Source organism: Tachypleus tridentatus, chromosome 9, assembly GCF_004210375.1.
Source record: "Tachypleus tridentatus isolate NWPU-2018 chromosome 9, ASM421037v1, whole genome shotgun sequence".
Taxonomy (NCBI): Eukaryota; Metazoa; Arthropoda; class Merostomata; order Xiphosura; family Limulidae; genus Tachypleus; species Tachypleus tridentatus.
In genome coordinates, this window is record NC_134833.1 from 75,237,889 (window position 1) to 75,249,948 (window position 12,060).

A 12,060-nucleotide genomic window follows, 5' to 3' on the forward strand; every position below is an offset into this window, starting at 1 on the left:
ATTTGCCATAAAACTAGAAAAATATGGAAAGAAAACAGTGAAACAGTATAATAACATAGAGGGCGTAATAATGTTCAAAGAAGAAATATTTTACAAATAACTATTTCGAAGAATCAATGGTGAAGAAGAAGTAGAAGCAACACTTGAAACGTGTGCAAAGCAATGATCGAATACACATTTTTATGTAAGGAGTGTATAAAATCAATCACATTTCATCGATCTATGGCCTCAGGTAATCAGTCCGGCTGGGCTCACTCTAAAGTTGCAGTTCTGTTTATTTCAGTTGTTTAAAAAATCATACGTAGTTGAAATGCTATTACACACTTCTCTTGTAACTGGTTATGCGTATTCTGTCAGTAAAGAGGAATGTGGTTAAACTTACTATTAATCTTATTTTAGTGTATTATTACACCTGTTACACTCTAACAGATTACGTACAGTTACGACAGAAAGTGTTCGTACCCCTGCGTCCCGAGTGATTTTATGCTTATAACTTAAAAAGTATCACGATTAGGCTAATAGGAGTATAGTATATTATAAATATTATACTAACGCACATCTACATAATTTTTACGTAAATTAAACGACAAATAAAGTGTTTATAAACAAATAACCAAAAATAGGAGAAGCAGAAAGTGTTCGTACAGTTCAGAACGTGTAAAAAAACTGATATTCCCGTGAAAATTTTGTTTAGTTTGGCGAGTAAACTACATTATACCATTCCAGAACTAGACACTGGGTTCATAATTATTGAAATTTAGCCAGCAAAAAAATGTACTTCCGGCAATTTAGCGCCGTCTCCGTCATTATCTGCTTGGTCGTCATGGCGAACAGGAAACGACTGTCCAATGATTTAAAAACCGAATTATTGTAAAATAATTTCTCTTCCAGTATTGCTACACAACTTAATGTGCCGAAATATATTGTCTCAAAGCATAATTGCCAAGTTTAAGCTTACAGGATCAAATGCTAACCTCCCTCGTTCCGGACGCTCCACCAAATTTTCAGAGAGAACCAAGAGGAAGGTTCTCAGAGAAGTTAGTAGGAACCCTCATTTAACACGTAATGACATACAGAAACTGGTAAGGGAAACTGGGGTTGAAGTAAGCACCTCTGCGGTTACGAACATGTTACACTCTTCTGGGTTCAAAGCATGTCGTCCTCGTAGAACTCCATTTTTAAAGCTTGTTAATTTAGAAGCACGATTGAGGTATACATGAAAGCATGTAGATAAACCCTTTACCTATTGGAAAAGTATTCTTTGGTCAGACGAGACTAAAATCAAGCTTTTCGGCCACAATGATGTTCACTACATTTTCCGTAAAAAGGGGGAACGAAATCTTCCAAAGAACACCGTCCCTACAGTTAAACACGGAGGTGGCTCGATCACGCTATGGGGTTCATTCAGCTCTTCTGGTGTAGGCAGCCTTCACCGCGTCAACGGAATTGTGAAAAAAGAAGAGTACGTTGATATATTAGGCACTTATATCAAGAATGATGCTCGAAACTTGCAGCTTGGGCGTCGTTGAATCTTCCAGCACGACAATGACTCTAAGTACACATCAAAATATGTGCAATCCTTGTTGCAGAGAAACCATACCAGTTGAGTACTGTCAAACGATCATGGAGAGCTATGAGGAGAGATTGCGTCAAGTAATTCACCTGAAAGGCTACACAACTGACCATTAAAGTAGACGCACGAACACTTTCTGCTCCTCCTATGTTTGGTTATTTGTTTATAAACAGTTTATTTCTTGTGTTCAATTTACATAAAAATTTATGTAGATGTGTGTTAGAATAATATTCATAATATACTTTACTGTCATTGTCCTAATCATGATACATTTTAAGTTATGAGGCAAAAACTACTTACGACGCATGGGTACGAACACTTTCTGTCGTAACTGTAATTCGCTGGTTTATGGAAAGATATCTAGATGAATGATTTCATAAAACGCCGTGTAAAACTAAAAGTGAGAGATATCCAAACACTATATATTATATATATGTTTCTTACAATATTTATTCGGATAAGGAAAAACACACAGATGCAACGTTTCACTTGTGTTTACCCGATACCATAAGGTAGCGTACAGACACACCACCTGTGTTTATCCGAAATCTTGAGATTACGTATAGAGACTAAGAAAAAAGATATTTTCAGTTAGACAAATAAAAACACAACGAAAGCTAAGGAATTGACTCATGTAAAGTTAGAGTGTACGACTGTTCTTAAAGAAGAAACCTGGTATGTATTTGAAAATATAATGAAAATAACATTATTTATATCTTATTAAAACATTAACACCAGGATTTCTCAAATGTATGACTCTGCCAAAATTCATGAAGAAGACTGCCCACTAAAACCCATACTTTCTCAATACAAGTCGTTCAGTCATAACCTGAGCAGTTTTTAGCATAGGTTGTTGCGTCATGTATATAACACATGCATTTTTTATGTCCAATTCCAAGGAATTTGAAAAGAAATTAAAATTTCTTTATTGTAATGCAGGTATTGTGAGCTTATGTTGTTTGCTTACACAAAGTACCAGTTGAATAATCCATAAACCCTGCTTTAGAATCACTCTCAAATGACAAGTTTTGTAGTTGCCACATTAAAACCAATAACATGAAAACAACTGCTTGAATGTCCTATGATTTTCTTTAACTTTAGTTTTTAGAATTACAAACGTGATATTTTCTTGTTGATGCTGTGATTACTTGACTTCTCCGGGTAAAAATAAAACTGGCTTAATAGTTCACCAGTTTCATGAATGTCGAGTGAGGTTAAATACAAATAAATAATAATAACAATAAACAACTGTTGTCAAAAATAAATAATACTGTATTACTTATTCTTTCCCTAATTCTAATTTTAAACGATGGATATAAAATTGACAGAAATTACTAATTTAATCTCGTTCACACTGTAAAAGCCGTTGTACGTGAGATTTTATCATATAAATAGCATCTGCAACATCTGTATTCGTTCTATCACAACCGACCTGATGAGCCTTGATATTGTTCAAGAGACCTCGTCGGCATTGAAAATGTTATATCTTTTGTGATTGACAAATTGCTATACATTATAATTTATTTACCTCTTAAATTTTAAAAATTTCAGGATATAATAGACATTATTTTGACCAGGTTAGTGGTATTAGCACGAAAAGGCCCAATGTATCTTTATTGTCCAATATTTTTTAATGTTTAAACTTGAAGGAAATTCTTACAAAACTTATATATATATACTCCACAATATATAAGCTTAGACATGTTAACAAGACACTTCATATATTTTTGAACTCAAAAATAATTGCCAAAATTTTCATAGATATCTTATTGGTAATTCACTTACGTGTAATGAAGAGCATTTAGGCACTCATTTATCGAGAGAACCCAAACTGGAGGATTGATTATCTATGTTGTCAACTTAAAATAAATTTGTTTATATTTACTCTCTTCCTTAGAAAAATGGCTCAAGTTTTTCTTTTTTTTCTTCAGCTCTATCTACTGCAAGTTTTATACCCCTCGTTAACATTCACTATTGTATTCGTTTAAATATTACATAGATGGTTACAAACTATACAAATAAACAGATTGTAATTCTTTACGTTACCACTGAAACAGTACTTCAAAACAGATAAATTGGTTCAATGGCTATGTCATACTTTTATGAAAATCAAATGCTCTGGAACTGTGGCTTTCGTAAGTTTTTCAATTTCAGTCAACCGGAAAGAAGTTTTTTAAATAAAATATGCTAATGTTCTGATTAATAATACACGAAAAACTTACTGTGTTATAAGTATTGTTTATTAACACCTAGGTTAACCTGACTATAATATTTGGTCCAGAAGACACAAAATATGAAAAAGGCAAATAAAAGCTCGCCTAAGGGATTTTTAACTAAATTAAAGAAGATAAAATGTCAACGCTAAATTCTCCACAAGGAATCAGATCGTAAAATGTCTGTGTTCACAGGCCTCATTTGTAGTCTTTTGAATTCTACGAAATTTGCATAGTTTTGTAATTTCACCACTAGAGGGCTTATAATATGTTGCCAGTTTATATCTTTATCTTAAATATAACTGCTTACGTACCAAACAAATTTCAGTAAGTGTTGACACAGACCTAAGCGAAAGTATTAAGTTATATATTATTGATTATTATATTAATTTCTAAGAAAACAAATATTTTTAAAGTGTTGTTGAATATTTTACTTGAATTTATTAAATTGGTTGTATAGTTCATGAAAAATGTGAGACATTGTAATCTTTAACACAAATGCTGTTAGATAACATATGAATTTCTGATTTATTTTTATTTTATTAAAGTTTGTTTCCTTGATAAACCAAAATATTCTGTTAAGATTACTGTACCCAATTCAACACATACAGTTTTTCAGAAATAAAATATATCTATTTTATACAATGAAAATATTTTCTCTTAATTTATTCTTGCCTCCGAAATAACTATGAGATTTGAAAAAATACATTTATTATTGGTATTAACTCATGTTTAGATCAACTTAAAGACTCTTTCCTCAAACAAAAGTTCAGAATACAATATATTAAACTCAAACACGTTTTACTCAGATAACAACGTAGAAAATATACATTAGAGACCCTTAAAACACATTTCTCATTAAATGAGATCTTTGTACTAATTCATTAACTTATTAACACATTGTGAGCTATTGAGTGTGTGTTAATTTGCAAATTTTTACATTATGATTTATTTCCTTATAAAACACCATAACTTTTAAACATTGAGAAAAAAAATGTGACTTATAATAATAATTAAATTTTATTCAACTTTTATCTATCTATATGTGAAAAATGTTGTGTTCAATATCCCGTTGAATATATCAAGAAACATACTGCATCCAGTACAAAATAAAAAACTATAAAACTCAATTTTGGTATCTAATTCAAACTTGTGCTGAAAGTGTTTTGTCTATAGCACAAGTTTCAAACTAACTGATGTTTATTAAGGCATTTTAAAATTTATATATAGCATTAAACATTTAATAACTGTGAATTAATGTTTAATTAATTATTACATTTTTGGTCCAAGTTTATTAGCACTTTACGTTCTTACTTTCTTCCAGTTACTCTTGATTACTAAGTAAAGGGCTAACTATACTTAATTTAACTTTGGAATTGTATTTCATAATTTGAACATTAAAACAATGTTCGCCAATATAACATTTATCAAGCATTGTAGAAATTCTGTTGATCATAAAAGGCTTCAAAATAATAGTTAATACACTGATATTAAATTATTATAATGACTTTAAGCTAATTCAGCAACTGAAATAAAAGGTTACAATGGCGATGGTGTCCGTTATCCTCAGTGAAACTTGCTACAAGTTTACGATATACGATATTCTTAATATATCCCCATACTTCTTTCTGTAAAACAATAGACACATTGATCCTTTTTGCGCGTTTGCAAAACTCACTGGAGTGAAAAAATATTATAATAAAAGTTTGAGTTGAGTTACAAGATGTTAAAAATTGCCTGTTTTTATTTCCTTAGTTATTTAATTATTAAATATTAAAAAAAGAAAAAACTTTTGGGCCACCCTGTATTTCAGCAATATCTAATCTAAGAACAAATTAAACAACATAAAAGAATTTGAATAAGAATTTTATAAATATTCTAGTGTTCGATTATAAATTTTAAATCTTTCTTTCAAAAATTTAGATATTACCGTACAAAGCTCATAATGTTTATATGAAACCCACAGTTTAAAGTATTAAATATAGATAATAAATTTGTTAATCATAGTTAAATGTCATCTTAGTACTCACACATAGCGAAAACCTTAAAAACACTTATGTCCATATTTTCTATTTGATTAAAATATAACCTGTTAAAATTACCTTGATGCATACATACTAGCTGGCTACTTTATTTAAGCCTTAAACTAATATTGGATTGGACCACCTTACAAAAAACTAACAGTATAAACTTACCATGTGAAAGCCACCTTAAGATTCTGAAAGCTTTTTTCCTTATTGTACCTCATTTACATGTATTAATAAAATATTTTCAGGTTGGTTATCGGTTGTTACATGCCATCATTTATAATATTCTTAAAATTGGAGATAATTAAATCGTGATCATGGTTGAAAGAATTGATGATATGGGACAAACTCTTAAGAAGTTTGCATTTTACAAGCGGATCCACCATTTTTTTCTAGATTTCCTAGTAGGAAATGCATCTTTTCTTGATTGTCTCGAAAGGTCGACTTTTGCGACAGATGCTTTTGAATGGACCACTGAAAAGAATGTCTTTTTTTGTCATTTCTTCTGGAAAAGCATCTATTGTCATGCCCTTCAGAAAATCGGAGAGATCTATGTTCTTACTTATTCTCTTTTAAACAAGTATAATGTGTTTAAATCTTCGCATTTCTGGGCAATCACCAAATATATTCTAAGATCAGTCAATGTTTGTAAATTCCAGTAAGTATATTATTCTACGAGGTCTGTTCATAAAATACGCGGACTGACGTCATAAAACAAAATGTACTTTATTTAGAAGTTACAGGTCTGGGACCCCTTCAAAGTACTCTCCTTCCTAACGCACACACTTATCCCAACGGTGTTTCCACTTGTTGAAACAGTCCTGGCACGCTTCTTTGTAATGTCCTCCAGCTCTTTCGTCGCATTTGCCTTAATCTCGGGAATCGTCAAAAATCTTCTTCCTTTCAAGGGTCTTTTGAGTTTGGGGCACAAGAAAAAATCGCAAGGAGCAAGGTCAGATGAGTAGGGGGGTGGGGAAGAACAGTGATCGAGTGTTTGGCCAAAAACTCACGAGTTCTGAGAGCTGAATTTCGCAGCAACGCGGTGCAACTTCAATTTTTCAGTCAAAATTTCGTAACAAGATCCAACTGATATCCCACACTCTTCAGCAAGCTCCTGACAGTCAGACGTCGATTTGCCCGCACCAGGATGTTGATTTTCTCGACGTGTGGGTCGTCAGTTGACGTGGAAGGACGTCCAGGACGCTCATCATCTTCGATGGACTGTCGACCATCCTTAAAACGTTCATGCCACTTGAAACATGCCGTACGCTTCATAGCAACACCACCGTAAGCCGTGTTAAGCATAGCAAAAATTTCAGTCTCAGATTTTCCAAGTTTAACACAAAATTTCACAGCAAGTCGTTGCTCCTTCAGGTCATTCATTCTGAAATCCGCCAAACGAAAAATCGCACTTCACTTAAAACCGCGTAGCTAATACACAAATGAAGATATCTGCAATCGGGAAATGGCGTCGTAATAAGCTGATCTGTGCGAACCTAGCGACATCAAGCGGATTTCCCTGGAACGAACTGGAGCCGCGCAATTCAAACAGTCCGCGTATTTTTTGAACAGCCCTCGTAGGAGAGGATTCTGCGCTTGGACAGGGTAAAGGAAGGACATACCTCTGAAAGGCTCTAGATTTCTACGTGTTATATTTTGCTTCATATTTTGTTAGTGTTTTTACTTTTCACTTCGAATTTTAGTTTTACGCCAGTAGACAGAAGACCTTATTTGAATTGGCCCAAGACAGGAAATACCCCTTCGCTAAACAACGAGGCGACATGCCGGTCGGGGAGTCGGAGACCAGGGAAAGCGATGTAGCGTCTGAGACTGAGGGAGCAAGCCCGTCTGTTTCAGGGACAAAAAAGTAAGTCTAGTGACTGTGGCCAAACAGATAATGATAATTTAAAATTAAAATCTTTAATGTTCATAGCCGAAAAGAACTAAAAGCTAAGTTAACGCCGGTTAAAGAAAATACTGTAAGGACTCGAAAAAACGAAAACTAGTAAAAGATATTATGATTTCAGCATGTGAAGACAATGTACCTAAGACTACGGTTATAGACTTTAATATGCCAAAACTAGCAGTACTAGCAACCCAAACCCCACCCTGGATATTCAAAAAACAAACATGTTCAGACAAAGACGAAGTTCTTTCTGACGACGAAGGCTTCACGCTTGTGCAGACTCGAAGTCAGAAAAACAAATTAAACAAAGAACAACCACCACAGACACACATACACAAATCGCACCAAAATCACCTAAGCACGCAGTTATAATCCAAGGAGTTCCTGGTAGTTACAACCAACCACAATTGGCCAAAGAAATATACAGGTGCAAACCTAATACAAAGATTACTAATATTAAGCGTCTGCCCAGAGGCGGTGTTCTGGTTCAAGGACAGGAACCCGCTGACTTAAACAGTCTACTAAAAGCTTGGCCTGCAGACGCATTCAAAACAGGAAGCATTACAATACACCTACCAGGAACTAAACCAACACCGAAGTCTTTTGTGATACGAGGTGTACATAATTCAATAGACATAGAAGACGTTAAGGAAGAGTTAAGTACACAAAACATAAAACACATTTCAGTTGAGCGTATAATTTCAAATATTACTAAAAGACCCACAAACCTAATCAAAGTAGTCACAGACAACAGCCAGGATATTACACAATTCATTAATAATGGTATCACTATGTGGTATCATAAGTACACAGTAGAACAAACAAAAACACCAGCAGTGGTTGTCACACAGTGCTACCAATGCCAAAGGTTTGGACATGTAGCAGCAGCATGCCAAGCAAATGCGCGTTGTGTGGGCTGTGGGAGAATCACCACATTACACAGTGTACAAAACAGAACCCCAAACCCAAATGCTGCAATTGTGGGGAAGAACACACGGCAAATTATAAAGGTTGCCAGAAATATAAATCCATAAAGACACACTTATACGAAATTAAAATCCCAACATGAACAAGCCGCCACCACCACGAACAATTAAGGAACCCACACCTACCACTCCAGCACCACAAAGTACAACTACACAGACAAACACATACGCTGCAGTGGTTAAAATTCATCATCCCGACATGAAAACCATTGCCAAGTGAAGAGGAAATACCAAAACCACCTCAAAATACACAACCAACAACAATTGAAACAACATTGACAACTGCCATAACTTCCACCTTCTCGGAAATAATGGCAGAATATACAAATCCCACAAACACCAACAGTCTCACAGACATAATTGTTAAAATCATATTGAAAAACATACACAAGTTCTTGCCGCAAATTTTAACCTCCATCATAAACTCTACTAGACATGGATAACTTCACAGTTCTACACATCAATATCCAGGGTGCTCTTGCTTCCAAGAAACATGAGATTGAAGATACAACAAGCTCCATAAAACCTGATGTAATCATAATTAGTGAAACTCTTCTATATAACTACCATAGATTTAAATTAAACGGCTACTCTACTATTAGACATGACAGGAAGGATAATAGAGATCCAAACAGAGGTCTTTTATTATTGTATAAGACTGAACTTATAGTTCAGGAACTTACTATCCCTTCCAGTAATGAATCTATAGTTATTAATGTAAAAACGCAAAATCAGACAGACGTTACTGTGGCGGGCATCTACTGCTCGCCTAGTACCGTGTTAGATGTAAATCTATTGAATATATTGTATAATAGCAACTGTAATCTTATTATTATCGGCGACCTAAACAGTAAACATATAGCATTCAACTGTCGTTGCTCAAACGCAAATGGCAAATTACTTTATCAATTTCTGGACGAATCAAACATGACTTTATTAAACGATGCAACACCGACACATATCTCGTACGCACATGGCACCAGTGAAATACTGGACCTATGCCTGTGTTCGTCAAATATGAGTCGCAAATTCGTAAATTTTCATGTTGGTCACGATATAGATAGTGACCACCTTCCAGTTTGGTGTATCTTCAATCTCACCCCACTTAAATAAAATCATAGTGAGAGACCAACTGAACTACAAAAAAGCTAATTGGCCAGTTTTCCAAACTATATTAAATGAAACCTTACCTCCAGAAGTACTACATATTGCCGCGGACGCATCAGATATAGATGCATACTGTCATATCATCTCTGAGTGTCTAAAACATGCAGCCAACAGTTCGATACCGAAACAAAACACTTCACAACAACTCATTCATGGCAACCACATAAAGATATAATACACTTAATTAAAAACAGACGTATACTCCGCAGACAGTACATTCAAAATCGAAACCCCACACTTAAAACTCAGATAAACACAATAAGAAATAAAATACGAAACTTAATCAGACAACAGAAACAAGAAAACTGGGACACCTTCTGTTCCGATCTAAATCATAAAACTGATCCTAAACAATTCTGGACACATTTGAAAAGATTTACAAACACAGGAACAACAAACACAGTATATCCACCACTGGAACTGGATGGAGAAACAGCATACACTAACACAGAAAAGCCGAGATATTTAAAAACACCTAGAAAACACGTTCAAAACACATCATGAACCAGACATGAACAGATACTTTTATAATACAGTCACAAACTTTATTGACCAAAACAGAAGCATTTTTACACCTAAATTTCCAGTCAACAATATTACACACCAAGAAAAAACAAAAGACTGGAGCACTCATCAACTGGTAAAACATATCACTGTTACAGAAGTAGTAACTGCTATTAAAAACACAAAAACAAAGCTCCTGGAGAAGATGGTATTCAAGCTATCCTCCTAAAACAAGGCACTCAGAGATTATATGAACACCTAACAGCGTTATTTAATCTCTCACTATCAGCTGGATATATCCCCGTTTCTTGGAAGGAAGCAATAGTATTAATGTTCCAGAAAGAAGGAAAGTCAGCGAATAAACCAAACAACTACCGCCCGATTAGCTTAACCAGTTGTATTGGCAAAGTATTAGAGAGGATAATTAGTAATCGTTTGTCAGTTTACTTAGAAGAAAATTCAAAATTACCAGAAATTCAAAACGGATTTCGAAAAACCGCCAAACTACAGACCACCTGATTCGACTTACAGAATCAATTACCGACAGCTTCAACAAAAAGAATGCACTGTAGCTTGCTTTCTCGACATTGAGAAAGCATTTGACACAGTGTGGCATAACGGCTTAAGACATAGATTGCTTGAAATGGCATTACCCCAGGAAACTATTCGCTGGCTGTCCAACTTCCTGGATAACAGAATGTGTAAAGTAAATGTAAATGGGGCCCACTCAGGGTCCTTTTCACCCGAAGCAGGAGTCCCGCAGGGAGGGGTTGTTAGCCCTATATTATTTATCATGTACGTGAGTAATATGCCTCTGTCGGACCTAAATTTAGGTTATGCATCACAGTTCGCTGACGATGTAGCAGTCTGGAAAAGTGCCCCCACTCCGTCAATAGCAGCAACGAACCTACAACCAGTCCTAAATAACATCGAAGAATACTGCCAGAAATACAGAATCAAAATTAATATTCCAAAAACCCAAGTCATAGTATTCAGCAGACTGAATAAGCTGAAAAAGATCCACCAAAACTCTATATGAATGGATCACTTTTACTGACTGCTACTTCTGCTAAATTTCTAGGTCTAACCTATGACTCAAAATTAACGTGGCTACCACATATTAAAATGTACTGATACGAATCTGGAAAGAGCAAACTATGCAAGAAGTCTTTCAGGTAAAATCCAAGGAACATCACCAGACAACATACTTAAAATCTACAAAACGTACATTAGACCAACAATAGAATATGCATCACCTGCCTGGATTAACATAGCACCCACACATGTACAGAAACTTCAACGTATACAAAATTCTGTACTAACTTCAGCATACAAAGTACCACGTAGCACCTCAACCACATTCATGCACAAGTATGCAAACATAGATACAATAGCTGAAAGACTCTTGCATAATTCTCTAAAATATTTCAATAAGAATTGGCACAAAAATAACTTAATGTGTGATCTCGACAGATATCACGTACATGATGTAAATGGTACTAAATACCTCTCCCCTTTTAACATATATTTAAGAAATGTAACACAAGCTGGCCACTATGCACTAGACACTTAGTCCTTGTTTCTTTTTATTTTTATAATTTTCTTTTTTTAATCATTATTATTATTTTTATTTTCTTCTCTTTTTGAATTATTATTCAAGTATTGAATAATAATAATTATTATT